Source organism: Scyliorhinus torazame, chromosome 6 (assembly GCF_047496885.1).
Source record: "Scyliorhinus torazame isolate Kashiwa2021f chromosome 6, sScyTor2.1, whole genome shotgun sequence".
NCBI classification, from domain to species: Eukaryota; Metazoa; Chordata; class Chondrichthyes; order Carcharhiniformes; family Scyliorhinidae; genus Scyliorhinus; species Scyliorhinus torazame.
In genome coordinates, this window is record NC_092712.1 from 175,010,520 (window position 1) to 175,032,229 (window position 21,710).

Consider the following 21,710-nt stretch of genomic DNA (forward strand, 5'->3'; position numbering starts at 1 on the left):
CGCCAGCCAATCTGGTATTGGAGCGGTACTCCTGCAAAAAGACAGCACGTCATCATGGGCCCCGGTTGCGTATGCCTCACGAGCCATGACCCCTACCGAACAGCGCTACGCGCAAATCGAAAAAGAATGCCTGGGCTTGTTAACTGGACTGGACAAGTTCCACGACTATGTGTATGGCCTGCCACGATTCACGGTCGAAACTGACCACCGCCCCCTGGTCAACATCATTAACAAAGACCTGAACGACATGACTCCTCGCCTCCAGCGCATCTTACTTAAACTCAGGAGGTACGATTTTGAACTGATCTACACTCCGGGGAAGGAACTCATCGTGGCGGACACTCTTTCCCGAGCAGTGAGCACACCACCAGATGCAGAGGGGTTCGTGCGTCAAATTGAGGCACACGTAACTCTGACAGCAGCAAATCTGCCAGCTGATGATCCTAGTCTGGCCCACATACGCGCAGAGACGGCGACTGACCCCCTTCTGCAGCGAGTGATGCGCCACATGACGGAAGGGTGGCTAAAAGGGCAGTGCCCCCAGTTTTATAATGTGCGAGATGATCTCACCAATATAGACGGGGTCCTTATGAAATCGCATAGGATCGTTATTCCACACAGCGTGCGCCAGATGATTCTTCATCAACTACACGAAGGCCACTTGGGCGTCGAAAAATGCAGACGAAGGGCCCGGGAGGCGGTATATTGGCCGGGTATTAATGAAGACATAGCCAACATGGTGCTCAACTGCACAACCTGTCAGAGGTTTCAGCCGGCGCAACCTCCGGAAACACTTCTACCACACGAGATGGTGACGTCCCCCTGGGCGAAGGTGGGTGTTGACCTATTTCACGCGCTCGGCAGAGATTACATTGTTATTATAGACTACTTCTCAAACTACCCGGAAGTCATGCCTCTCCATGATCTGACGTCGTCCGCAGTCATTGGGGCCTGCAAGGAAACGTTTGCTCGCCATGGCATTCCAAGGACTGTCATGTCAGACAATGGACCTTGTTTTGCCAGCCGTGAATGGTCGTCCTTTGCCGCAGCATATGGTTTCACTCATGTGACATCCAGCCCTCTGCATCCACAATCGAACGGGAAGGCTGAAAAGGGTGTCCACATCGCAAAGCGGCTCCTGTGCAAGGCGGCTGATGCCGGATCGGACTTTAACCTTGCCTTGCTGGCCTATCGATCGGCCCCGTTATCCACGGGCCTCTCGCCAGCGCAGCTACTAATGGGTCGCTCCCTCAGGACGACGGTACCTTCCGTCCTGGCACCGACAACAGACCATGAGGCGGTTCTTCGGAACATGCAACTGCAGCGTGATCGCCAGAAAGGTCGGTACGACACACGAGCGACGGACCTGCCCCCCCTGTCCTCCGGAGACAAAGTACGCGTCCATCAACCGTATGGTGGCTGGTCAGCACCGGCCGAAGTCCTCCGACAAGTGGCTCCCCGCTCGTTCCTGGTTCGCATGCCGGATGGTTCCGTGCGTCGCCGCAATCGGCGCGCCCTTCGCCGACTTCCACGCTCACAGCCACACAGCACGCCAATTCCTCAACAGGCTTCCGAGGATGACTTTGTGGAGCTGCCGCACATCACGCCCTTTCCATCGCCACCCATGGCCATGCCTGCACAGCAGCCGGTGGTTCTTGATCCACCCTTGAGGCGGTCAACCCGAATTCGTCGCAAACCCATTAGACTGGACTTATAATACAGTTCATATGTTTAACAAGTTGCACAATTTTACATGATAACCTGTTGTTGTTTATCGTTCCAGATGTCGTCTGACTGGACAACTGTTCAAGTTTTTTTTTTCTTCTTCTCTCGTTCGCATTTCTGTTATGTTATGGTACAACTGGATTCATGTGACGCACTCGACATCGCCCCATGTACATAGTTCCGTCATAGACACATGCTGCACATGACACACACACACTCTTAGATGCACTCACGTCACGATCATATTTATTACCACGTAGGCACATATCTTTGTAAAAAGGGGGGATGTCATGATATTCAAACACACACATCATGATGGACACACTAACAGGCAAATCAGAGTACACAACACCACAACCAATCACAGACAAGAACACCAACCACATAAAAAGCACGAGCACGACACCTGGTGGTCAGTAGGTCTGGGGAGAAGGGAACAAGAAAGAGCTGTTGAAACACCACAAGCAGGGAGCCCCCCACGTGCAGAGTGCAAAGACCAAACTGTAAATAGTGAGTTTAAATAAAGAAGCGTTGTACCATATGCAACTGTGTTGGCTCATCTGTGTGTCAGAACACCCAACACCACAGACGTGATGACCGTTCACGTCGACGTGAATCAAACCTCCTTTTCATCGGCGTGACCCGGTGCTCCAGGCTCACGCCGACCAGCGAGGAGGTGAGTGACGGCCTGGGGGGTTGGCTCTGGGCAGGAAATGGCGTGGCCGCAGACTGATTGCGTGAGGAGAGGTGTGTCTCGGCTTGTGTGTGTGTGCGGCGGGGGGGGGGGGGTGGTTAGAGTAGGCTGGGCTCCGGGGGAGTGCCGGGAGGGGGTCCGTGCCGGGGTGGAGGTTGGGGGTTGTGGAGGGGGTCCGTGCCGGGGTGGAGGTTGGGGGGGGGGTCCGTGCTGGGGTGGAGGTTGGGGGTTGGGGAGGGGGTCCGTGCCGGGGTGGAGGTTGGGGAGGGGGTCCGTGTCGGGGTGGAGGTTGGGGGGGGGGTCCGTGCTGGGGTGGAGGTTGGGGAGGGGGTCCGTGCCGGGGTGGAGGTTGGGGGGGGGTCCGTGCTGGGGTGGAGGTTGGGGAGGGGGTCCGTGCCGGGGTGGAGGTTGGGGAGGGGGTCCGTGCCGGGGTGGAGGTTGGGGGGGGGGGTCCGTGCTGGGGTGGAGGTTGGGGGTTGGGGAGGGGGTCCGTGCCGGGGTGGAGGTTGGGGAGGGGGTCCGTGTCGGGGTGGAGGTTGGGGGGGGGTCCGTGCTGGGGTGGAGGTTGGGGAGGGGGTCCGTGCCGGGGTGGAGGTTGGGGGGGGGGTCCGTGCTGGGGTGGAGGTTGGGGAGGGGGTCCGTGCCGGGGTGGAGGTTGGGGAGGGGGTCCGTGCCGGGGTGGAGGTTGGGGGGGGGGTCCGTGCTGGGGTGGAGGTTGGGGGTTGGGGAGGGGGTCCGTGCCGGGGTGGAGGTTGGGGAGGGGTCCGTGTTGGGGTGGAGGTTGGGTGGAGGGTCCGTGCTGGGGTGGAGGTTGGGGAGGGGGTCCGTGCCGGGGTGGAGGTTGGGGGGGGGGGTCCGTGCTGGGGTGGAGGTTGGGGAGGGGGTCCGTGCCGGGGTGGAGGTTGGGGAGGGGGTCCGTGCCGGGGTGGAGGTTGGGGTGGGGGTCCGTGCTGGGGTGGAGGTTGGGGGTTGGGGAGGGGGTCCGTGCCGGGGTGGAGGTTGGGGGGGGGGTCCGTGCTGGGGTGGAGGTTGGGGGTTGGGGAGGGGGTCCGTGCCGGGGTGGAGGTTGGGGGGGGGGTCCGTGCTGGGGTGGAGGTTGGGGGTTGGGGAGGGGGTCCGTGCCGGGGTGGAGGTGGGGGGGGGGGTCCGTGCTGGGGTGGAGGTTGGGGAGGGGGTCCGTGCCGGGGTGGAGGTTGGGGAGGGGGTCCGTGCCGGGGTGGAGGTTGGGGGGGGGGTCCGTGCTGGGGTGGAGGTTGGGGGTTGGGGAGGGGGTCCGTGCCGGGATGGAGGTTGGGGGGGGGGTCCGTGCTGGGGTGGAGGTTGGGGGTTGGGGAGCGGGTCCGTGCCGGGGTGGGTGATGGGAGGGCAAATAAGTTGGTCCACCTGGCCAGGTGCCAGCCTCCAACAGTTGGACCCATGCGGTCCATGCCACCTGGCTGGGGGGAGGAGGGGATATGGGCAATGATGACATGTCGTCGTTCCCCTCCCCCCCACCAGGCCGTCATGTTTTCAGACCATCCAGCGATGTTGGCCGCCGTGGTGGCAGCCGCTCATGTCTATGTTGCCCTGGATGAGGAGGAGGAGGAGGAGGAGGAGGAGCGTGCCAGAGAGGCGGCGCAGGCTGCCGCAGAGGGGCAGGCGGCAGCCGCCCAGGCTTGAGGGACACCTGACCGACAGGACGAGGAGGGGGAGGAGGACGTCGTGGCCCCACGGCAACGGAGGCACCCGAGGGCGCCCCGTGTGTACTGGCCCCGGCAGTCATACCAGGACCTCACGGACCGGGAATGCAGGAGGAGACTCCGGATGAGCCGGGAAACCATGGCACACATCTGCCACCTGCTGGCACACCTGTCACCGCGTGGCACTGGCGGGGGACACCCTCTCCCCGTGTCCGTCAAGGTTACGGTGGCCCTGAACTTTTATGCAACGGGGTCATTCCAGGCACCGAGTGGGGACCTGTCCGGCATATCGCAGACATCGGTGCATCGGTGCAACCGGGCAGAGACCGATGCCCTTTATGCCATGGCGCACCGCTACATCCGCTTCCCCGTGGACCGGGCCAGCCAAGATGCCCGGGCCGTGGGCTTCTCTGCCGTTGCCGGGTTCCCCATGGTCCAGGGCGCGATCGATGGGATGCACGTCGCCGTGCGGCCACCTGCAGAGAACAGGGCCGTGTTCACTAATAGGAAGGGGACCTATTCAATGAACGTACAGGTGGTCTGCGACCACCGCATGATGATCCTGCACGTCTGCGCCCGTCACCCAGGCAGTGTACACGACTCATTCGTGTTGTCGCGGTCATCCATCCCCGGCATGTACGAGGGACGCCATCCCCGGCTGAGGGGCTGGTTGCTGGGCGACAGGGGCTACCCATTGCGATCGTGGCTGATGACGCCTATATGGAGGCCACGCAATGAGGCGGAGAACCGCTACAATGATGCCCATGTAGCGACAAGGGGAGTGATCGAGAGGTGCTTTGGCGTGCTGAAGATGCGTTTCAGGTGCCTGGACCTCTTTGGGGGCGCCCTCCAGTATCGGTCAGATAGGGTCGGCCGCATCATTGTGGTGTGCTGCGTCCTGCACAACATAGCCCAGCAGAGGGGCGATGTGCCGCAGGCAGAGGAGGGCGGAGTGGAGGAGCAGCAGGAAGAGGCCCAGTCCTCCCCAGATGAGGGGGATGGGGGCAATGGTCAGGGCAGACGGGGTAGACACAGGCGGGTGGCTGTCCACCGTTACCGGCTGGCCCAGCGGGCACGGGACAGACTGATAGACGCCCGCTTCACTGACTAGATGGGCGTGGGAATCGGGTAGTATGGCCACAGACCGCACACCATGACAACAGCCGACCACCCACACCCCCCACCCATCCACCCACCCAGCACCCTCACCCCCCTCCCCAACCCCACACACCCCACCCGCATGCACACCACCCCCCCCACCCCCAATTGCCGATCCACCGGCGGCACAACGGGCCGGGCTCACCCAGTTGCGGGTGGACGCGTGTCTATCGCAGGCCATGGAGGATGATGACAACCCGCCTCCGATGAGCTCCTGGCTCTACATCGTTGGACTATATCTGACCCATGGCCACAGTACCACCATCCACCCGGACCATCCCTGCATGCGGCTGTGACACTGCAGCGCACGGTCCCGTCCTCTGCCCGGGGGATGTTGATGGCGGCCCAGGGGGAAGGGGGCAGACTCACCTGGCGCTGAGGTAAGACCACCCGTCACACACACACTTGCGCTCAACGTACATGACACGCCCGCACACTTTGGACAGAGCACAAAGGCAGCTTCGGTAGGTGTAACATTGACTTTAGTAACCAAAGGAGTTCATGCACGTGCCCTAGCCCCTAAAACTCATCTGTGCCCTGCACGCGTGCCAACTTACTCAGTGTCTAATTGTTTGGCCTTACGGGCCCTTTGACTACGTCTACGTGGTTCCCCAGACGGTACAGCAGAACTGGAGGTGGACTCCTGTGATTCCTGCCCTCTGACACCGGATCCCTTTGGCGGCCGTTTCCTGAGGCGTCCTGGCCTAGATGGGCCAGGCTGCGGCCCGGGCGACTGGGATGGCGAGCTGCCAGCCTGTCCTGCCTGTTGCCCACCCGATGCACCTGGGACGGAAGGGGGGGAGTCCGAGGTGTCGCGGTGTACCGGGACCTCCCCTACAGAGGGAGCCGGGACGGACCACACCACCTCCTCCTCCCTCGCGGTGCCCGATGGCCCCCAGGCCTCTACATGGGTGGGGGATGCGAACGGACTGGCCATCCGACGCGCCCCCGACATCTGGTGCTGCCAGTCCTGGAGGCCCGTGCTGGTATCGACAGGGGTCTGCAGGTTTGCAGCCATGGAGCCCAGGGGGTTGTCGAACCCTGTCTGCGACAGTGCGACGCCAGCTCGCACATGGCCACTGGCGCCGATGCCCTCAGCGATGGCCTGCTGAGACTGGGCCATGGCCTGCAGAGACTGGGCCATGGCCTGCAGAGACTGGGCTATGGCCTGCTGAGACTGGGCCATGGCCTGCTGAGACTGGGCCATGGCCTGCTGAGACTGGGCTATGGCGTTGAGCGCCTCTGCCATCTGGCGCTGGCACTGGCTCATGGCCTCCTGTGAGAGGGCAGCCATTTCCTGGGCCACAGACGCCGCCTGCACGGAAGGCCCCAGGCCTCGCAAACCGTTCCACATGTCTGACACCGTCGCACCCATTGCCTCCACCGCGGACGCCACCCGTGCGGTGTCAGCCTGGGTGGCACGCATGACCGGGACCACTCCCAGCTCCTGGACGCGGGTGGACTCCTCCACCTGCGACCGCAGCCGCCGCAAGCCACCCGTCACCCTATTCGCTCGTCTCCGTGTCGGTGGTTGCATCGGATCTATGTGTGGGTGTGGTAACTGCAGGAACCCGGGATCCATCTGGGCGGCAGATGTTCGCTTGGCCTGGGCTGCCCTCCGACCGCCCGGTCCCTCTGCTGCTCCTACCTCCACCTGCTGTACCGGGACGGCTGTGTTGTGCGCACCAGTGAGTGTACCAGACGCCTCATCACTAAAGTGCCCAACCGTGGTGAGTGTTTCTGCGATGGTGGAGGGTGTTGGTGACAGCAGTGGCGTTGTGTCGTGCTCTTCGTCCCACTCTGAGTCCATGGCACTTTGGGGTGGGGGTTCGTCTCCACCCATCCACTCTGAGTCACTGTCCGGTATTTCGTCTTCCCGGGTAGGGGTGTCCTGGGTAGTGCTGTCCCGGGTAGTGCTGTCCCGGGTAGTGCTGTCCCGGGTAGGGGTGTCCTGGGTAGTGGTGTCCCGGGTAGGGGTGTCCTGGATAGTGGTGTCCTGGGTAGTGGTGTCCTGGCTCGGATGTGACGGGGGCCTGTGGCTGCCCCCCTCATCGCTGGGTGGTCGCTCCCGCACGTGACGGGGGCGTCGCATGCTGGAGGGTGCGGGTCTCTCCGTCTCCCGTGGTCTCCGAGGGGCATCCTGCGGGCGTCGCATGCTGGAGGGTGCGGGTCTCTCCGTCTCCCGTGGTCTCCGAGGGGCATCCTGCGGGCGTCGCATGCTGGAGGGTGCGGGTCTCTCCGTCTCCCGTGGTCTCCGAGGGGCATCCTGCGGGCGTCGCATGCTGGAGGGTGCGGGTCTCTCCGTCTCCCGTGGTCTCCGAGGGGCATCCTGCTGGCGTCGCATGCTGGAGGGTGCGGGTCTCTCCGTCTCCCGTGGTCTCCGAGGGGCATCCTGCGGGCGTCGCATGCTGGAGGGTGCGGGTCTCTCCGTCTCCTGTGGTCTCCGAGGGGCATCCTGCGGGCGGTCTGCATCTGCGGGGATGGGTGCCTGGACGTTTGGTCCTGCGATACACAATGAAGCATGCATGGTTAGACATCAGGCAGTGATCAGGTGATACGGGGGAGGGGGATATAGGGGAGGGGGGATATGGGGACGGGCTGTTGGTGGCTCACTTGCTGGTGGGGCCCCGACCTCTGCATCAGCAACCTCCCGGTCCTCAGGTCCGCCAGCCAGTTCCAGGGCCCTTTCCTTGTGTACGGTCAGTGGCCTCTCATCAGCGGGCCCTCCTCCAGTCCTCACATGCTCCCTATTGTTGTGTGCGCGCTTCTCCTGTGGGGGGGGGGGGGCGGAGGGGGGTGGTGGCAGGGGTAAAAGGCAACAGTGTTAGGCAGGTATATGAATGCACGCCATCGGTTGCGCGTGCATTGCAGAGGTTAAGGTTAGGGCTGGATTCACTTGGGGATATGGGGGATATGGGGGAGCAGGGGATATGGGGGAGGGGGGGATATGGGAGAGGGGGGATATGGGGGATATGGGGGAGGGGGGATTTGGGGGAGGGGGGATATGGGGGAGGGGGATATGGGGGAGGGGGGATATGGGGGATATGGGGGAGGGGGGATATGGGGGAGGGGGATATGGGGGATATGGGGGAGGGGGGATATGGGGAGGGGGGGATATGGGGGAGGGGGGTATATGGGGGAGGGGGGATATGGGGGAGGGGGGATATGGGGGATATGGGGGAGGGGGGATATGGGGGAGGGGGATATGGGAGAGGGGGGGATATGGGGGAGGGGGATATGGGGGATATGGGGGAGGGGGGATATGGGGGAGGGGGATATGGGGGATATGGGGGAGGGGGGGATATGGGGGAGGGGGGATATGGGGGATATGGGGGAGGGGGATATGGGGGAGGGGGATATGGGGGAGGGGGGATATGGGGGAGGGGGGATATGGGGGAGGGGGGATATGGGGGATATGGGGGAGGGGGGATATGGGGGATATGGGGGAGGGGGGATATGGGGAGGGGGATATGGGGGAGGGGGGATATGGGGGAGGGGGGATATGGGGAGGGGGGATATGAGGGATATGGGGGAGGGGGTATATGGGGGATATGGGGGAGGGGGGATATGGGGAGGGGGGGATATGGGGGAGGGGGGATATGGGGATATGGGGGAGGGGGGATATGGGAGAGGGGGGATATGGGGGATATGGGGGAGGGGGGATATGGGGGAGGGGGGATATGGTGGATATGGGGGAGTGGGGATATGGGGGAGGGGGGATATGGGGGAGGGGGGATATGGGGGAGGGGGGAATATGGGGATATGGGGGAGGGGGGATTTGGGGGAGGGGGGATATGGGGGAGGGGGGATATGGGGGAGGGGGGATATGGGGGAGGGGGATATGGAGGATATGGGGAGGGGGGATATGGGGAGGGGGGATATGGGGGAGGGGGGTATATGTGGGAGGGGGGATATGGGGGAGGGGGATATGGGGGATATGGGGGAGGGGGGATATGGGGGAGGGGGGATATGGGAGAGGGGGGATATGGGGGAGGGGGATATGGGGGATATGGGGGAGGGGGGATATGGGGGAGGGGGGATATGGGGGAGGGGGGGATATGGGGGAGGGGGGATATGGGGGATATGGGGGAGGGGGGATATGGGGGAGGGGGGATATGGGGATATGGGGGAGGGGGGATATGGGGAGGGGGGATATGAGGGATATGGGGAGGGGGGATATGGGGGATATGGTGGAGGGGGGATATGGGGAGGGGGGATATGGGGGAGGGGGGATATGGGGGATATGGGGGAGGGGGGATATGGGGGATATGGGGGAGGGGGGATATGGGGGAGGGGGGATATGGGGGATATGGGGGAGGGGGGATATGGGGGAGGGGGGATATGGGGGAGGGGGATATGGGGGATATGGGGAGGGGGGATATGGGGAGGGGGATATGGGGGAGGGGGGATATGGGGGAGGGGGATATGGGGGAGGGGGGATATGGGGGATATGGGGGAGGGGGGATATGGGGGAGGGGGGATATGGGGGAGGGGGGATATGGGGGATATGGGGGAGGGGGGATATGGGGGAGGGGGGAATATGGGGGATATGGGGGAGGGGGGATATGGGGAATATGGGGGAGGGGGGATATGGGGGAGGGGGGATATGGGGGATATGGGGGAGGGGGGATATGGGGGAGGGGGGATATGGGGGAGGGGGGATATGGGGGATATGGGGGAGGGGGGATATGGGGGATATGGGGAGGGGGGATATGGGGGATATGGGGAGGCTCATCCTGCCTGCTCTGACGAGGTCGTTCACCTTCTTGTGGCACTGGGTGCCTGTCCGTGGTGTTAGGGCCACAGCGGTGACGGCCTCTGCCACCTCCCTCCACAGACGCCGGCTGTGGCGTGGGGCAACTCTGCGGCCGTGCCCGGGATACAGGGCGTCCCTCCTCTGCTCCACCGCGTCCAGGCGCGCCTCCACATCGCGTGACTCGAACCTCGGGGCTGAGCGACGGCCAGCCATCAAGTCGGGTGTTGCGGTCGGGTGTTGCGGTCGGGTGGGGGGGAGCTGCGCGGCCTTATGAGCTGTCATGCCGTGCAGCGCGTATGACGCTGCACGGCGTGAACCACTGCGCAAGCGCGGATCCCGTTACGTCGCTGCTAGCCCATTTCGGGCCGCAGACTATCGGCCCATTTTTATGACGTGACGCAAGTGGGATTTGCGCCGTTTTTTGCGCCGATCGGCGGAGTTTCCGCCGATAACGGAGAATTTCGCCCATTAAGTGGCTGCAGGATGTGTTTTCTGTGTCCTCCTGCTTGTGGCTGCAAAATGCCTGAAGTCCTTGTTTTTGTTTGCTGCTGCCTCTTCTGGTTCTATGGACAGGAGTCGGATATGGGGAGGATTGTCAGGCCTACTACTGGTCTGAATAAGGAGAAGAGGTGCTTTTTCACCCTTCTGCTGAAATCTGTGTTGGTGTGGCTTTCAGGTAATGACTCTTTCTACCTTGAGAGTCTGCTGCTGGGAGCTGGCAGAGGGGGAGAGAGAAGAGTGGAGTGACTACTGTAGCTACCTGTGTCTGTTTGCTGCTGCCTTTTCTACTTCTGTGACATGGAGTCAGGCAAGGGGATTATTGGATTGCCTATTACGTGTCTGAAGAAGGGGAAGAGGTGCCCTCTCACCCCTCTGCTACATTGCTATTGTGACTTTCAAGTAATGATTGTTCTTGCCTTGAGAGCCTGCTGCTGGGAGCTGCCAGAGGGAGAGAGAGAGGAGGAGTTACCCGACTGCTGCTGTTTCCACTTAGAAACTGTGTGTCTGCTTGCTGCCGCCTCTTTTGCATTTGTTGCCTGGAGTGAGGAAGGGCAGAGAGTGAGAGGCAACCACTGTCAGTGTCGATGTAGGAGAAGGGTGGCAGCTGATTCATCTTGCTGATGTTGCACCGAAACAAAAGCCATCTAACCTACCCTAATCCATTATCATCCATATGTTTATCCAATAAACTTTTAAATGCCCTCAATGTTGGCGAGTTCACTACTGTAGCAGGTAGGGCATTCCACGGCCTCACTACTCTTTGCGTAAAGAACTTACCTCTGACCTCTGTCCTATATCTATTACCCCTCGGTTTAAAGTTATGTCCCCTCGTGCCAGCCATATCCATCCGCAGGAGAAGGCTCTTACTGTCCACCCTATCCAACCCCCTGATCATTTTGTATGCCTCTATTAAGTCTCCTCTTAACCTTCTTCTCTCCAACGAAAACAACCTCAAGTCCATCAGCCTTTCCTCATAAGATTTTCCCTCCATACCAGGCAACATTTTTTGCAATAGCCTACCGTGGGGAACCTTATCAAACGCTTTGAGAAATCCATATACACCACATCAACTGCTCTACCCTCGTCTACCTGTTCAGTCACCTTCTCAAAGAACTCAATAAGGTTTGTGAGGCATGACCTACCCTTCACAAAGCCATGCTGACTATCCCTGATCATATTATTCCTATCTAGATGATTATAAATCTTGTCTCTTATAATCCCCTCCAAGACTTTACCCACTACAGACGTGAGGCTCACCGGTCTATAGTTGCCGGGGTTGTCTCTGCTCCCCTTTTTGAACAAAGGGACCACATTTGCTGTCCTCCAGTCCTCTGGCACTATTCCTGTAGCCAATGATGACATAAAAATCAAAGCCAAATGTCCAGCAATCTCTTCCCTGGCCTCCCAGAGAATCCTAGGATAAATCCCATCAGGTCCCGGGGACTTATCTATTTTCAGCCTGTCCAGAATTGCCAACACCTCTTCCCTACGTACCTCAATGCCATCTATTCTATTAGCCTGGGGCTCAGCATTCTCCTCCACAACATTATCTTTTTCCTGAGTGAATACTGATGAAAAATATTCATTTAGTATCTCGCCTATCTCTTCAGACTCCACACACAATTTCCCATCCCTGTCCTTGACTGGTCCTACTCTTTCCCTAGTCATTCGCTTATTCCTGACATACCTATAGAAAGCTTTTGGGTTTTCCTTGATCCTTCCTGCCAAATACTTCTCATGTCCCCTCCTTGCTCGTCTTAGCTCTCTCTTTAGATCCTTCCTCGCTACCTTGTAACTATCCATCGCCCCAACCGAAACTTCACACTTCATCTTCACATAGGCCTCCTTCTTCCTCTTAACAAGAGATTCCACTTCCTTGGTAAACCACGGTTTCCTCGCTCGACGCCTTCCTCCCTGTCTGACCGGTACATACTTATCAAGAACACGCAGTAGCTGATCCTTGAACAAGCCCCACTTATCCAGTGTGCCCAACACTTGCAGCCTACTTCTCCACCTTATCCCACCCAAGTCACGTCTAATGGCATCATAATTGCCCTTCCCCCAGCTATAACTCTTGCCCTGCGGTGTATACTTATCCCTTTCCATCATTAACGTAAACGTCACCGAATTGTGGTCACTGTCCCCAAAGTGCTCTCCTACCTCCAAATCCAACACCTGGCCTGGTTCATTACCCAAAACCAAATCCAACGTGGCCTCGCCTCTTGTTGGCCTGTCAACATATTGTTTCAGGAAACCCTCCTGCACACACTGTACAAAAAACGACCCATCTATTGTACTCGAACTATATCTTTTCCAGTCAATATTTGGAAAGTTAAAGTCTCCCATAATAACTACCCTGTTACTTTCGCTCATATCCAGAATCATCTTCGCCATCCTTTCCTCTACATCCCTAGAACTATTAGGAGGCCTATAAAAAACTCCCAACAGGGTGACCTCTCCTTTCCTGTGATATAGATAGATATAGGATATAAGATATCCTATCTTATATCCTATATCTATCTCCCCTCAATTTAAAGCTATATCCCCTCATGCTAGACATCACCATCCGAGGAAAAAGGCTCTCACTGTCCACCCTATCCAATCCTCTGATCATCTTGTATGCCTCAATTAAGTCACCCCTTAACCTTCTTCTCTCTAACGAAAACAGCCTCAAGTCCCTCAGCCTTTCCTCATAAGATCTTCCCTCCATACCAGGCAACATTCTGGTAAATCTCCTCTGCACCCTTTCCAATGCTTCCACATCCTTCCTATAATGCGGCGACCAGAATTGCACGCAATACTCCAAATGCGGCCGCACCAGAGTTTTGTACAGCTGCAACATGACCTCATTGATCCGAAACTCAATCCCCCTGCCAATAAAAGCTAACACACCGTACGCCTTCTTAATAACCCTCTCAACCTGGGTGGCAACTTTCAGGGATCTATGTACATGGACACCGAGATCTCTCGGCTCATCCACATTGCCAAGAACCTTACCATTAGCCCAGTACTCTGTCTTCCTGTTATTCCTTCCAAAATGAATCACCTCACACTTTTCTGCATTAAACTCCATTTGCCACCTCTCAGCCCAGCGCTGCAGCTTATCTATGTCCCTCTGTAACTTGTAACATCCTTCCGCACTGTCCACAACTCCACCTACTTTAGTGTCATCTGCAAATTTACTCACCCATCCTTCTACGCCCTCCTCCAGGTCATTTATAAAAATGACAAACAGCAGTGGCCCCAAAACAGATCCTTGTGGTACACCACTAGTAACTGGACTCCAGTCTGAACATTTCCCATCAGCCACCACCCTTTGTCTTCTTCCAGCTAGCCAATTTCTGATCCAAACTGCTAAATCACCCTGAATCCCATGTCTCCGTATTTTCTGCAGTAACCTACCATGGGGGACCTTATCAAACGCTTTACTGAAATCCATATACACCACATCAATTGCTTTACCCTCATCCACCTGTTTGGTCACCTTCTCAAAGAACTTAATAAGGTTTGTGAGGCATGACCTACCCTTCACAAAACCGTGTTGACTATCTCTAATCAAATTATTCCTTTCCAGATGATTATACATCCTATCTCTTATAAACCGTTCCAAGATTTTGCCCACAACAGAAGTAAGGTCTATAGTTACCGGGGTTGTCTCTACTTCCCTTCTTGAACAAGGGGACAACATTTGCTATCCTCCAGTCTTCTGGCACTATTCCTGTAGACAAAGATGACTTAAAGATCAAAGCCAAAGGCTCAGCAATCTCCTCCCTAGCTTCCCAGAGAATCCTAGGATAAATCCCACCCAGTCCAGGGGACTTATCTATTTTCACACTTTCCAGAATTGTTAACACCTCCTCCTTATGAACCTCAAGCCCTTCTAGTCTAGTAGCCTGAATCTCAGTATTCTCCTCGACAACATTATCTTTTTCCTGTCTCTGCACTGGTGGAAGGTGGGTTTGTTAGCGGTGATGCCATGATGGTGGTCACCTCGGAGCGCTCCTCTGAAGGGTTCTCTTGGATGGTGGCGGTGGGGCGGGGGGGGGGGGGTGGTGGGTTAACAATTCCAGATGGCCCAGGCCCATCAAATGAAGACCCTGGGAGAGAATGGACATGTGGTCAGTGAGAGGGAAGGATAAATTTATCCTACGTGAACAAATCACTTGAGCCAGGTCATCTGGGTGAAGGGGCAGTGGATGCTCACCTCTGTTGTGCAAGCCAAACTCGCTGTCGGTGACTGCTCTCTCCTCGGTCACAATCTCCAGGGCCCATTCCTCAGTAGGGGTGAGAACTTGTATCTCTGGTACACTACCCCCCCCCCTCTGTCTTGTCCATTTCCCACTTATTATGGGCTATCTTCGCCTGTGGGAGCAAAGAGAGGGTTTTGTGAGCCCGCCGCTTGATGGATCAGGAGCGGGGGTGGGGGTGGGGAGGGGTGGTCTATGGCAGTTGACATGTGCCAGCACCACAACTGGACATGAAGGAGTTGTGCTGGTGGGTGCCAGTGGTTCTGAGGTACAAGCACGAAGATCGGATGTGGAGCGGGTGCGAGGTGTCAGCCAATGATTTAAGGCGGGTTTGCAGGCCGATGCCATCTGAGAGGTGGTAACTAACTCTTTCAGCTCAGTGGAGGTCCTCCTGGTCATGCTGCACACACTGACAGCGGCTGCCATTGCCTCCCAGGTGGTATTGGTGGCTCTGCTGCTGGCCCTCCGACATCCTCGGGGAAACAGGACATCCCATCTTGCATCCACAGCATCGAGGAGCCTGGCCAGGTCAGCATCCCCGATGCGAGGAGCAGGTCTGCGCGCTGCCATGCTCGTGTGCTTGGGAGTGAGAATGTAAAAGCAGCTTGCTCCTGTTAGCGGCGAGATGCTGAGGTGCGAGTCCGGCGAATCAGGCAGCGACACAGCCATGAATGGCGAGAAGTTTGTGGGGTCTCATTTCCGGCAGTAAGTGCCGTTAAATGCAGGCCGAATTCTCGCCAAGTCGGGCGTTGAGAAACAACCCGCCAATCACACCCAAAATGACCTAGAAATGTTTCTGTTAAATCACACACATTGTGTTATGGAATGGTTACAGCATAGGAGGAGGCAATTCGGAACTTTATTTCCATGCTTGTTCTCTGCAAGAGCAGTTTAATTAGTCCCACTCATTCTTTCCCTGCAGCCTTGTGAATATTTTCTTATTAGATGCTTATTTAATTCCCTTTTGAAAGCTCCAATTGTCGCTGCCTATCCACAATCTCAAGGCATGCACTCCACATCATAACTATTTGCTGCATATAAGCGTTTTTCCTTTTGTGCCAATGCATCGCCTTAAACCAATGCCCTGCTGATCTAGACTCTTCCACCAATGGGAACAGTTTCTTCCTATTTTGTCTAGATCCCTCCTGATTTTGAACATTCTATCTTATTTCTTCTCGGTCTTCCCCAATCTATCCATCTTACTCAAGTCCCTCACCCTGAAAAAAATATTGTAAATCTTTTGTGCACTTTTTCTGAACACTTAACATCCTTGTTGAAGTGAGGTGCCCAGAACTGTACACAACACTTCTGTTGAGGCCGAGCCAAGGTTTTATAATATTTTGCAACATTTGCAATTCCCTAGTCCTTGACCACCCCCATATCCAAGGAGAATTGAAGATTATGTCTAGTATCTCTGCAACTTTCATAAAATACTGACCTTAATGGTCGATAGCCTTTGGATTTTGCAAATATTTAAATGTTGAAAATTCTGAAGCTGAAACTGTCGTCCAGTAAAACCAGATACATAAAATATAGGAACAGGAGTGGGCATGCGGTCCCTCAAGCGTACTCTGCCATTTAACAAGATCATGTATGACCTTTTAAACCAACTTCACATTTCTATCCTATCCCCATAATCCTTATCTTCCTTCTTCAGATACCATGTCCGAAGAGGTCATTGGTAATTGTAAGGGTACGCGTGAGAGTCCCTATGGAGTCTCACTTAATTCATCAGAGCTATACTCAGGACATAACAGCAATGAGTGTCAATGCATAATAATGTGCTAAACAACAATTTTATTGAGTAATGATCATTAAAATAATGATAATCTTACAGTTATAATTGATAATTTAAAAGTAAAAAGGGTTAAAAATAACTTTATTGAAAGGAGAAACACTGGGTTGCATTCTCAGTCAGCGGGATTCTCCACTTCGCTGGCAGTGCACTCACACTGGCATTGGCCGGCTTCCAGGACGGAGGATCCCACTGCCGACTGTGGCGCGCCACAGCGGGAAACGGGTGTGGTGGAACAGGGAATCCCGCCCATATAATATATTAAAAGAAAGGACAAAAGACAACTCTACTTACATACTGTGCATACAATATTACGATATATAATTTATATTACGATCATTAACCTTAATTGGTCTGTTCAAGACAGCTCCCCAAAATGGCTAACCCCAAATTGGTGTGTTCCATGATCGAAACCTAATTTGGTAAAATTCCTCTTGGTTCATTCATCACCAAGGCTCCGAATATCCTCACAAAGTCGGGACTGCAGTCAATCACGTTGTTCCTAGCCCTTCCTCCACTATCTCCAGTGGTTGACTATTCCAATCCTGGAAGCAGCATCCCTTTGTGCTAAATTTCTGCCTCCATTCCAGCCTTTTGAAGCTTTCTCAAAACAGAAGTATGGTGAACAACATCCTGATCAATTTTCCTCTCAAGTACTGCAAGGTTCAGCAGACTTCTCAATCCAAGTTGTTTACAGATCTTTTGGTGTCTCCCAGCTGCCGTCAATCAGGTGAAATTTTCATCAATCAAATTCCATTTCCTGATGACCACACCATGGTGACCACTGTGTGTAAGGCCATTCATCATCCTAGCTTTGCCGTCCAAGCGTCATCAAATTCAGTAAGAAAAAGTACTTCTAAATAAATAAAATAACTCTTATTTTAGTGCAAAAGCAGATTACTGTGTATGCTGGAATCTGAAGTGAAAACAGAAAATGCTGGACAATCTCAGCTGGTCTGATAGCATCTGAGGAGAGAGAATGGAGCTAATGTTTCGAGTTTGATTGATTCTTTAGATGACTATTTTAGTAGTCTAGCTTAGAAAAGGATAACAGAGCTTTAGATCAAACATTATGGGCACGATTCAGCGACATGAATCACGTGAGGCCCAAATTTTGCTCTGAGCCCAACCGACTGCAAGTCACTTGACTCACTCCGCGTGGATCTCACCTCGCTGGGTGAAATCCAGATCTGAATATTTAAGGCGCCATTTAATGCTGGTCCACACAAACGTGGACCAGTCAAGACAGCACCTAGGGAGGCCTCCCAGGCCATTGGAGACCACCGGGTGGTTGGGGACAGTGCAGGATCGTTCCCTGGAACAACCTCTTGCACATGGACAGCTTGGCACTGCAATCCTGACACCGTGGCAGCGCCGCCTGGGCACTTTGGCAGTGCCAGCCTGGCACTCTCTCATTTCAGCAATCTATCCAATAAACCTTGTTGTGCCAACCTTTATCCTTCTTAGCAGACCAAAACTGTACACAATACTTCAGGTGCAGTCTCAGCAAAGCTTTTGATACCCTTGAATATAAACAATTAAACTAAAATTCTCGGGCGGGGTTCTCTATTGGCTGATGCCGAAATCACGAAACATGATTGGGCGAGAATCAGTTCCGACGCCAAAAACTCAGCAGGAGCTGTACTGACTCCAAATCGCGATTCTCCGTCAAATCGACAGTGGCGTCAATGCGTTCCGGAACGCACGTACGGTAAACTGGGTTTGCATGTCATTAGCGAGCCTGACTCGGTATTCTCCAGGGCCTTCACGATTCTCCGCCTCCGATGGGCCAAGATCCCGATGTAGCAGTTCACTTGTGCTTTTAAAAATCGTGAAACTGGCCTTGTGGCTGATGAGGGAGAGAGAGAGGAGGTAGAACACAGAGGCGTGACTGTGGGCTGCCAGGCCGGAGAGTGGCCAAGCTGGCTGGGATGGTGGGGTTCCCTGCCAGGGTGGGAGGGACGGGGGGTGATCCCTAATGGGATAGGGGCGGTGGTCTAGTCAAGGATCGCCATTGCCGCAGCCTGCATGGCAGCCATCTTGCTGCACGTCTCACTGACCACCGACCTTGGCCTCTGGTTCTGCAGTGACACTGACTGTATGGGTACCCTCACTCCTACATCCCCACACCTAACCCTCTGCAATATCCTGTCCCCCCCAACCCGGCCACCACCCGCAGTCTGGGTCTGGTGCCAGGGCCAGAGGCCTGTATGTGCCAGGCAATGACGGGGCCATGGCTGCAGAGATAGGGGGAGTGGGGGGGGGGGGGGAGTGGAGTGGGCATGCGGGGGCAGAGCCCGCAATGCCAATTGGACCCAGCCTGTTACCCGGTGAACCTGGTTGGGCACGGGGGTACGCACCATGCTAACATGTCGGACTGTCACCCTCTGCAGACAATGGATATTGGAATTCAACCAGCAATAGTGGTCTACCTGCTAGTCGCCGCAGCATAGGGGGATGTCCTGCGACTGTACGAGCAGGAGGAAGCTGCAGCAATGGAGCGTGCCCCAGAGGAACAGGAGGCAGCCGCCCAATAGGCCTATGAGGAGGAGGTGCCAAGAACGCACTGCATGAGGCCTCGTGTGTATCGGCAGCGCCTGTCATTCGGGAACCTGCTGGATTGGGCAGGCCGTCAAAGACTTCAGCTGAGCAGGGAAATAGTGCAACATATCTGCCAGATGATGGCACACTTGGCACCGTGGGGGTATGGGGGAGGACACCCACTCCTGGTGGTCATCAAGAGGATGGTCGCCCTGAACCTTTACCCCATGGGGTCCTTCCAGGTGCCGAGTGGGGACCTGTCTGGAATCTCACATAACCCGGTGCAAAGGTGTATCCGCGCTGTCACAGGCTCTATATGGCCAGGCGGCTCAATACATCCACTTCAATGTGGACCGAGCCCACCAGGATGCCCGGGCAGCGGGGTTCACCGCCATATACGGAATGCTCCGGGTCCAGTGGGTGATCGACAGGATGCATGTCTTCTACAGGCACCTACAGATGTCAGGCCAATCTTCACAAACCGAAAGGGTTCCACTCAGATGACATGCAGCTAATATGTGAGCATGAGCTGCGCATCTTACCTGTCTGCATCGATACCCAGGCAGTGTGCACGACGCCTTTATCCTGGCACACTTGACGATTCTTGACATGTTTGAGATGCGCCCCCCCCACCCTGGCTGGGGGGTTTGCGCCCGGCGACAGGGGTTATCCACTGCGGTCATGGTTCATGGCACCTATCCGGAGGCCACAGACCTCCACCAAGACCCGCTACAACGACGCCCATGCAGCGAACAGGTCCATGATCGAGCGGTGCTTTGGCCTCCTGAAGATGCGGTTCAGCTGCCTGGACCGCTCTGGAAGGGCCCTCCAAAATGATGCTGAGGGTCGCCCCACATCGTGGCGCCCTATTGTGTCCACCATAACATTGCACAGCAGAGGGGCGATGTGCTGGAGGGGGAAGAGGAACGTCAGGCCGCATCCGACGAGGAGGATGCGGGGGAGGGCGAGGATGGACAGAGCTTGGAGCCCAGGCAGGCACGGGAGGCCGCACAAAGTGTGCGCCAGGGCCAACGAGCATGGGGCGCTCTGATCGCCTTCAAGTTCAGCAAATAGGGGGGCAGGGACTGGCCAGGGCATGGATACAGCATCCCACCCCCACCTCCCCCTTCCCCGGCCGACATTTCCCCCACCCCGCCTTCCTGCAAACCGCTCCGTGAGACATACCTGCCATGCTCCAGGGTACAGGCCCTGAGTTAGCAGTAACGTGGCATGAAGGATGATGACAACCCGTTCTGCGATGAGCTCCGCATTGTATGATGGCGGTCTGACTCCTGCCCAAAGTAGCACTTTCATCCATCCACCTGGGTGATCCCTACATGCAAGCTGCCCATTGTATCACACGATGCCATCGGATCTCTGGAGTGACGGTGGTAGGGTTGGTCGTGGCCGGGGGAGGGAGCCTAGGCCACACACGACGTCTGCCCATTCCCCCCTCCCCCCCCACCCTGCACCCCCTCTCTTGCCAGCCCAGACCATCCCACCCCTCACAGCCATTTGACAGAGAACTGAGACAGGTTGTAACAGTGGTCGCAGGTGTTTACTGTGACATTGTATACACATATTTGTGCCCTAACCCCTATAACTAAACTGTGCCCTGCACCCATGCCAACTTAACTAGTGTCTAACTTTCTGGCCTTACAGGCCCTAACACTACGTCTTGGTGGATCCCCAGATGGTACAGCAGGAGTGGAGGTGGCCTGCTGTGATTCTCGTCCTGCGACTGGGTCCCCGTTGGCAGCCGCCTTCTGGGGCAACAGGGCCTGAATGGGCCCGGCTGCTGCTGGGGTTTCCAGGTGGTGTGGTGTCACCCTGTTCTGCCTGCTGCTTACCAGATGCACCAGAGATAGGAGGAGGGGTGAGTCCGAGGTGCTGCGGTGTTCTGGCACCTCCCCTGCGGGAGACACCAGCACGGGTCCCATCACCTCCTCCTCCCTTGTGGTGCCCGATGCACCCCAGGCTACTCCATGGGATGGGGATGCGAGTGAACCTATCCTTGAGCCTCCCCTGCCACCTGGGGCTGCCAGTCCTGGAGGCCTGCTCTGGTCTCGACCAGGGTCTGCATGCTCACGGCCATTGAGCACAGGGAGTGGACCATCTCCGCCTGGGACTGCACCACATCATGCTGTGACTGCGCCACCACCTTCTAGGTTTGTGTCACATTAGCCAGTGACTGCGTCCTCTCCCTCTGGAACTGGGCTACCTCCCTCTGTGTCTGTGTGACGTTGGCCAGCGCCTGGGAAATGCCGCCAATGTTCCCAGCCATGGCCTGCTGTGACTGGGCCACACTCAGGAGCACCGCTGCAATTTCCAGGTGGCTCTGGGACATGGGCACCTGTGAGGCGGCAACTCTGTCCTGAGCCTCGGCCAGCGCCTGCACAGAATGCCCCAGGCCTTGGACATGCTGATCCATAGCCAAAAACGCCGTCCCCAATGCCTCCACGGCAAACGCCAGCCATGCAGTGTTGGTCTGGGTGGCACGCAAGGTCGGCACCACCTCCTGCTCCAGCACACGGTTGATCTCCTTCAACTGCACCTGCAGGTACTGGATGCTTGCTGACATCCCCTCATGTAGACCCTGGCTCTGCGACTGCAG